Genomic DNA, 8,046 nt, shown 5'->3' with positions numbered 1-8,046 from the left:
CTTGCTACTTTTCATCAGATGCGTCAAGTAAGATGGCGTGTTCAAAAAGCATAGTAGAAGCTAGGAGCCATCACGTTTTCAAGCCAGCACCGTTGAAGTTGACATTCTGACAATGCTCTTATGCCCGTGATTTGGCCAATCGTGAAAAGCCGAAATGTAGCGAAATATATTTGAGGCTGTATTTTTTGTTCCGCTTACTTTCAACGGCCGATGTATTTTCCTGCAATTTTCAAGAAATCATGACCCTCTAAACAAAAAAATCAAGCTAACGTTTCTCACTTTTTTTTTTTTTTTTCTTGAGAGGGAAGGAGGTTGCTGTGAAGGAGATGCGAGTGCTTCGTTATTGTGCACACCAAGGTTCGTTTTGGACGTCTTGCCTTTGGTCATACGCGACAGCCTGCTCCGTTTTCCAAAGATAACAAATGTTTTCCAGGACTTCAATGTCGACTATCCTCGTAGATTCCAAAAGTTGAAGGCGCTGCCGGCAAGTGCGGACTAAAGTCCCTCGATAAAATTCACGCTTTTAAGTACCACCAACCATTGCTGTGGAAACGTGCAAGACACGCGACAGGAGCCGGTGCTTGCCGCCATCCGCTTCCAAGGGCAGCTCATTTCAGTTCAGGGTCGCCATCTACTTCCAAGGGCCACTCGAGGCACGGACCTCGTGCACTGGCGCATTTGACGCTTCTTACAAGACAAACGCAAACACATAAAAAAAAAAAAAAAACTTAATCCAGGCAAAAACAAAAATTGGATTGTTGGTGTGTTTTTACAGCCTGAACTTAATGTGCCTCAACGGGCTACTTGTCACTTAGCTGTAGATACAATACAATACAATACAATACTTTATTACAACTCAGGAGAGCTGGGGTGTGCTGGAGAGGCCAAGGGCCCGTATCGAGGGGCTTAGCACACTGACCTGCTGGGCCTCTCGGTAAGGTCGGTGTGCTGGGCCTCTCGGTACGGGCCTTTGGCCCCTCCAGCACACCCCAGCTCTCCTGAGTTGTAATAAAGTATTGTATTGTCTATAGTGTAGAAAAGTGGGTGTGCGGGGGGGGGGGGGGGGTGGAAGGGGGAAGAAAAAGATGGAGGGAGGAGGGAGCAGCAGCTTCAGTGAACTGTTCTCCACAGGTAGCGTGCTGCTTGGCGGCAAAGGTTCCTCACTTCGTCAATGTCAGTGACGGGTTGATTCCGAAGCGTGCTTGGGAAGGAGCGCCACATGCTGACCACGCGCGGAACGAAGGAGTCTTGGTGGCGCACTGTGCGGGCCAAGATGGGAGCCAGGTCCTTGGTCCGGGTGCGACAAATATACCCGGCCAGAGGGTAGGCGGCACCGGGTGGGCTGATGCCTGTCAAAAGCAGCCGAAGCGATGCAGCGTCGTACCTCTGCTCAAGGGGCTGCCAGCCGACGGCGCGAAGTAGATCCGCTGTGCGGTAGTCACGGTAAGGGCGGTCAGGCCGGGACGATCTCCTGAGTACGGCAAAGGCTGCGCGTCTCTGTACGCTTGTGAGGCGTGCAACACGGGAGGCCTGGTACGGCAACCACACAGGGGTACAGTATACCCCAGCTAGGGAAGCACGAGTGATGTAAAAAGCGTGCACAGGGCGTCGGGTCTGGCGCCGAAAGTGGCGCGCTGAGAGAAAGCAAGCAGACGACGCGCGCGGGCAATGATGGCCCCCCACACACACACACTCAGAAACAAGTTGATACACCACTGAACTGGTGTGCGCTCTGAGCGCACACCAGAAAAGAACCTGAAACTGTCGATGGGCAATGAAGTCCGTGAGCCAACGGAGAAGGTTGCCGTGTACGCCAAAGAGGGCAAGTTTTTCAACAAGGAGAACATGGTTTACCCTGTCAAAGGCTTGACGAAAGTTTACCTGCAGGACTTGACAGGGCACCCTGCTGTCCATGTGGTCGCTGAGGATGTGGACTGCAAGAGAAAGTACTGATGCACAAGAGCGGCCAGGTCGAAAGCCAAATTGGTATATGGAGAGGAGGGCATTTTGCTCTAGGTATTCGGTGAGTTCTTTGGAGACGACGCGCTCCATAGTACGGCAAACAATGAAGGTAACAGAGATTGGCCGATAGGACGTAGTTCGGTCGGTTGGCACACTGCCATCCTTCAGAAGAGGAGTGACGAACGGTAACTTCCAGTGTTCAGGGAATGTCCCATGATGAGGAAACGAGGGAACGTTGATGCGAGGACGGGGGCTATTTGAAAGGCACTTCAGCACTGCGGGGGTGATGCCGTCGGGCCCGGCCGCCTGGTAGGGGTTGATGGAGTGAAGAGCGTACAGAGTAGCATCAGGGATAATGGCTGTCTAGTCGAATTGGGTGCTAGGGGAACTAGCTTGTGAATCAGGTGGTGCAGTTGGTGGGGTGGGATCGGCAGTTTGTGTTTAAAGGGGGACCAGCAGAGATATTCTTCCGCCTGGCGGAAAGTCCTCCTCGCCCTCTTTTTTTCTCTTTCTCTCCTGTCTTGTAGCACGGCGAGGCGGGGGGAAGGGTCCCTTTTTGCGCCGGCTTCTTCTGAAAGGATAAGCCGAGAAAATCCCCATTGTGAGAGACGGGCGATGGGTTTGGCAGCAGCGACCTCGTGACTTACGGTTATCTTCAGCTCTTATCGCGTAATCTGCCCTATTTTTGGCGCTCGCCAAGCCTAGCCCCTCGGGTGCAGGTTTCACGGAGCTGCAAGGCTGCGCCCTTCCAGACACCGAATTTGAGCTGTCGAGGTTGTTTGGCTGTAGCCCGTGGCAAAGGAAACATACTTCGGAGCTGCGGTGCATCCCCACACCCATTGAAGGTACGTTTCATAGATATTCTCGGTTGATCAAGGAGCTTAGAACACCACGCGAGATGTGGTGACTTCAATATGTGAGGTTGACTTACGTATTCACAAAATATTCCATCTTCAAGAGACAGGCTTATTACGCTCAAACCTGCCTCAAATTGGGATCGTTGGAAGACAGAACTATGTACCAGGCGCGGGCATCTTGTAGCGGATCTCTGTTTTCTAGCAGCGAGCACAAATTATTGTGTGCAAAACTCACACTATATGATGGCCAACAAATGTAGATGACATTTATATTTACACATCCCAACAACCGCATGAGGTGAGAAGGCAGCAATTGTGTGTGTCGATATTAAAAAAAAAGTTTTAGTGGATCGTTCTTAGCTCTTGGATAACCGTATCCTACATCAATAAATAAGCTATACCCTTTCTGTGAGCATTATTTATCGAGTGCGGCTATCGAAGCGTGTCGTGTTATAGTTCAACGTTGCTAAATCGGTGCTATAGCACGTGCTGCCGCTTTAAAGTATTTTTGAGCCATTAAAATAAAAGAATAAACTAAACGTAGGCGATTTTTTTTAACATGAAACGCGTTTGTAATTTGTCATTGCAAACAGATTTTAGGTATACTGCCACACAGTTAGCAAGGACAAACTATCGCTGGTTTTTCTCGTTTTGTTTTCTTAGAAGTGAATGATGTTTAGAAAACTGTTAATGCGAGTATCCAACCTAAGTGGCAGAGCTTAGTGCTAGACAATACATGTTGCTGGGCAGAAATAGTAAAAAGCGCCAATGTCGCGTTCGGGCTAACAGTGCCACGTAATGTACGAATACCGCTACAAGATCAGCGCAAGCATATTATGGGAATGGATTTATTACAGAATTTGTTTTAATAGATGAAAGGTTGCCATTCTTATACAAGCAATTCGAAAAAGAATGCTTCTATTGGGCGCCGTCAACGGTTCGGCAAGCTGGGCTAATGAATCGGGAACAATGAGAGCAGCATGCCGGCAGTCGCCATTTTCTCTAAGCGGAGTTTTGAGGCGATTCGACAATCTGTTGTCGCTGAGACGGCGTTCGTTAAAACGAGCCTCTCTAAACCGCATGCCACAACTTTGCGTACACTGTTTATTGAGTCGCACCTCCTTTTTTATCAAGCTCAACAGAGCGCTGAAGGGAGGCAAACAGATGACTTCGTTCAATGCAAACTTTTTTCTCAATTAGTTTTGTTTCAATAGAATTATATGCCTGTATAACTAACGTGGTTTCTCTATACTCCCTGTAGGTGTAACGTTCAGCGGACGGCCAGATGGAGTGCTCCGAATGCTTTTGCGATCCGTGTATACTGACTCAAGGCCACGTGAGGGTGGGGATGGGCCAGGCACCGTCGTCCAAGAATCCTGGGGTTCGCAAAAAGTATTACAGAATGTACTGGGCCTGCCTGGCAAATCTGGCCGCTTGGCGTGACCCCAGGTACTTGGAGAAGAAGGGACAAGCCGGCCAAGGAGTATATACTAAGCGTGAATTGATGCCATTGTGCGTAGTTGCACACGTCCGGTGCCTGTATCCAAACCCACCTGGTGTTCCCTACATGGGGCACATGTGGGAGTAAACTATTTGTGTATAAAGACTCCGAATTCAGCGCCTTTCTTTCTGTGCCTAGTTATTAGTGCAGTGTTAGCACGTTAAATGTCTCAAATCTGTAATCCACCTTTTTTTCTTGAAACACCTAGTGCTCATGCGCTCTATCCATCGTCCCTGCATGGGTTCGGGAAAGCGTTTTGCCCCACTAAATTCGCCATACTGTTTGTTCCACTCTGGTGAGGGGCGAGCCGCGTGAGTAACGCTGACTCGTGTAGCTCTTAGCAGGCTCTCGCCACCGAGTCACAAGTAGGTGCCTGCATCGCGACTGCTGGTTTAGGTGACTCGCGTTTCGTCAAGCTGTTTTTACAGCTTTCGTTCCCTGTCACCTTTTCAACATTGTTTTTGTTGGAAAAAATAGAGGTACTATTATTATTATAACCTCGCGTAAAGTTCAATAAGGGAGCACGACCTCGAGCGTTTTCAACAGCCGGTGGTATAGGTAGCAATCGGGGCTGTACAACACTAGAGCGCACGATAGAAGAACGCCGACATTAGAGCGCCGACAGTAGAGCGCCACGACGTTAGCTCGCGCGACATGAGAGCGCCGCAACGTTAGAGCACACGACTCGAAAGCGCTGCGACGTTAGCGCGCGCGACTCGAAAGTCGAGAGCACATCGACAGCGCACAACCAGTCAAGCGCAAGTGGCCCAACCACTTCTTCGGGCATCGCGTGTTTTATGTGAAATTGGCGGGGATTTACGCCGTGGCATTCCGCAAGGACATCGCGAAATGAGTGGACGAATTGTTTTCGTGTAACAGACCAAGAAATGTTTAAAAAACTGACAGCAAAAAAACAAAAAGGAATATCTGTAGCGTATATTTCCGCAGAAAAAACAAAATGCAGCTGATCTATATAGCTCCATTAGTTTTCTTATGTTATATCTCACAGATTTGAAGGGGAGGTTTTCCTGTATCCGTCAAAAGACTGGAAAGCTCTGCATCCAATAAAACTGCGCTGAGTTTTCCTTCGATGAGTGTTTTACTGAACTTTTCGAGCGGTAAGCTTTTTCCATTACGGTCATGGACGTCAAAATACTATTAAAGTTATGCGAGAAACGTCCCAATAACCGCCAAAATGATAGGGGTCCAAATGCCTGTCAAAAATAGACCAAATATAGCAAAAAGCAAACATTTATTGTATATCCCAGAGACGCACCGCACCACCGTAAAGAAATCTTAGACTCGCTGGTCCACCCAACTGCAGGCATTCCCGGTACCTATGGCCACACCCTTGCCCCCTTCTCTCTTCCATGTCAGCAAACAATTGGTTAGAAGGAGCCGTACCCTTTTTATTTTTTTATTAAAGGTATCTTTAATAAATCGAAAATCGCCAACACTCCGATAAGGAGAGTCGCACAATTTGGTGCTGTCTGTGGAGCCGCGGGTACATCCCACAATTTGCAGTGTTCGCTCAACTGGGTGCGCTCTGGTATCAAGCGCGCTACTGTCGCAGAGCTTTCGCGTAGCGCGCTCTAACGTCGGCGCTCTAGTGTCGCGCGTTTTAAAGGTACCCTCCCAGCAATCGGCTGCCTAAATTACTATTGGCCGGATTCGGAGAAAAGCTTTTCTTTCACTTTCCGTGCGCTGATTATTTTCCCGACATACAGTTGGCGTGGATACGTGACGTCAGGAGCGAAATAACACCACACACGGTCCCGAGTAAGGCTCGTACCGTCGGGAAAATTACGGACTTCCTGGTCCGCCTCAAATGCGAACAGAATTTCCTCATCTCGAAGAATCGCAACACGACAGCCCCGAAACGTAAATAACGTTTGCAAAATGCCGACGAGAATATGTACAACGCAAACTAAAAACCAAAACTGAAGAAGCCATGGTATGGTACCGCGGTATAAGAGCGGGATTTCTCGTGCGGATCCGTCTCGAACCCAGCCGCATAATTCTACAAATATTCAATCCTCTTAGGCAAGTGCATAAATTGCAAAATATATTGCACATTTATTTTCAAAATATATAGGGCATGGTGCGCAGAGGAATTGCTAGCTTAGTTTGTTAAAACAAATTGGAAAAAACGAGAACGGAAAAACAGTGTATCACTCACTAGCAGACAGATATCGAGCCTAACTTAGATAAATATACGTATAACACCGAAACAAATATTGCCAATGCCAGAACACGCCCGGTGCGTCAGAAAATACTCGCAATATACTGTGCGTAAAAGGCTGTGCTTTTCTTGTGAGTCTCGACTGCAATCAAATTAATTTTTCTCTTCAGCTAATGATCTATTTTTTTATAGAAATTATTCATATCTCGTTTAAGACTCACGAGAGGCACTGCCAACAGGTGATGTCTCGCTGAGCTCTGATTTATTTATGCGCTAAGTGTAAAAGGGTGAGCACTTTATATACTCTGAAACCCCTCGACGGGTGTTTATTCGGAATTTGTACTTCGTAAGATCACACCCTGGTTGAAGCTCTGTCGCAATCGTATGTACCGGTTAGCGTTCACTTTTTCTTGTGTGCCATCTGTATTTGGCAACGACAAAAGATTGTCATGAAAATTGTATATTTGCATAATAATTACAGGTACATCTTTGAGCCCGCGGAATGGCTTCTTCTGTCCCTTGTCCAGTGATGTCCCGAGCTGGGAAATAAAAACAAACAAACATGTAAAGGTACACACAATTGCCCAACTCTTCTAATGAAGTAAGCTTGCTTGTTATTATACGTCAATGGTACTAGTTTAAATTAACATTAGGCATACCTATAAGTTATACACTCTCGTCATTCACAAGGGAGTCGTCATTCACCGTGCTGGCATCTCCCAGGGAAGCAGACCGAAGCACCAACTCCCGAATTTTTTGAACGAAGCTGGAAGAAAAGAATAGAGGATTAGTATTCCATGGCAACACTGTACACTTCAAAAATATTCTGCCTGTATGTCTTCCTGAAGTACTTCCTTTTCCCGCCCTGCCGGTCTGGATGACGACAGTCCTCAATAGAGTAACGTGAAGTGTAGCCTCGCCCAACATGCTCATTCCAGTCTATATATGAGTGCCAAGCTCCGCCTCAGTCTGTAGCTTCTGTCCTGGTAATGAATGCTCTTCTGGAGGTAAATTAGCATAGTATTATTGAATGACTCTACATAGAATGTATCCTTCGACTTTACGTAATCTTCCGCGTTCTTGTAGATGGTTGTTGATTTCAGAAATTTTGTTAGAAGTTCCGACGCTAGCGGGTCTTTCACGAGCAGCGTTGTCGGGACATGTCCATTTTCTTTGCAAATTGATTCCTCGCTGCATTTCTCGTGTTTACCTTCAAAATGGTTTACGCAGTTTATGAAAATATCTCTTAGCTTGGTTGGATTCCCCTCACAAGCGGCCATAGCATAGTATGCGTGGTTACGAACCGCTTGGCACTTGTCAGACAGCTCCACGTGCCATGTCTTGCCCTCGTTCCTCTTCGGTCCAGATGAAATTGCAAGAAATCCTTTCTTTAGGCTCTTCGCAGCGTGCCAGCGGTCGTTGGAGTTGGATGGCCCGTTTTTTTTCTCTGATCATTTTGTTGACTGTGGTGTTGCGGTCATGTGCGTGATCTACCACGGAGATCTTTTTAGAATCGAAGTACTCGTACAGCTTTTTGGTACCGT

General features: G+C 47.4%; 1 pseudogene; it reads right to left on the bottom strand.

Annotated features, from left to right (window-relative positions):
* Positions 1-7,167: 7,167 nt before the first annotated feature.
* On the bottom strand, positions 7,168-7,846 carry LOC115332488 (annotated as a pseudogene).
* Positions 7,847-8,046: the final 200 nt, after the last annotated feature.

The sequence above is a fragment of the Ixodes scapularis genome, unplaced genomic scaffold, assembly GCF_016920785.2.
Source record: "Ixodes scapularis isolate PalLabHiFi unplaced genomic scaffold, ASM1692078v2 PGA_scaffold2__306_contigs__length_199485367, whole genome shotgun sequence".
NCBI lineage: Eukaryota > Metazoa > Arthropoda > Arachnida > Ixodida > Ixodidae > Ixodes > Ixodes scapularis.
This window is presented reverse-complemented; position numbering and strand designations above follow the sequence as displayed.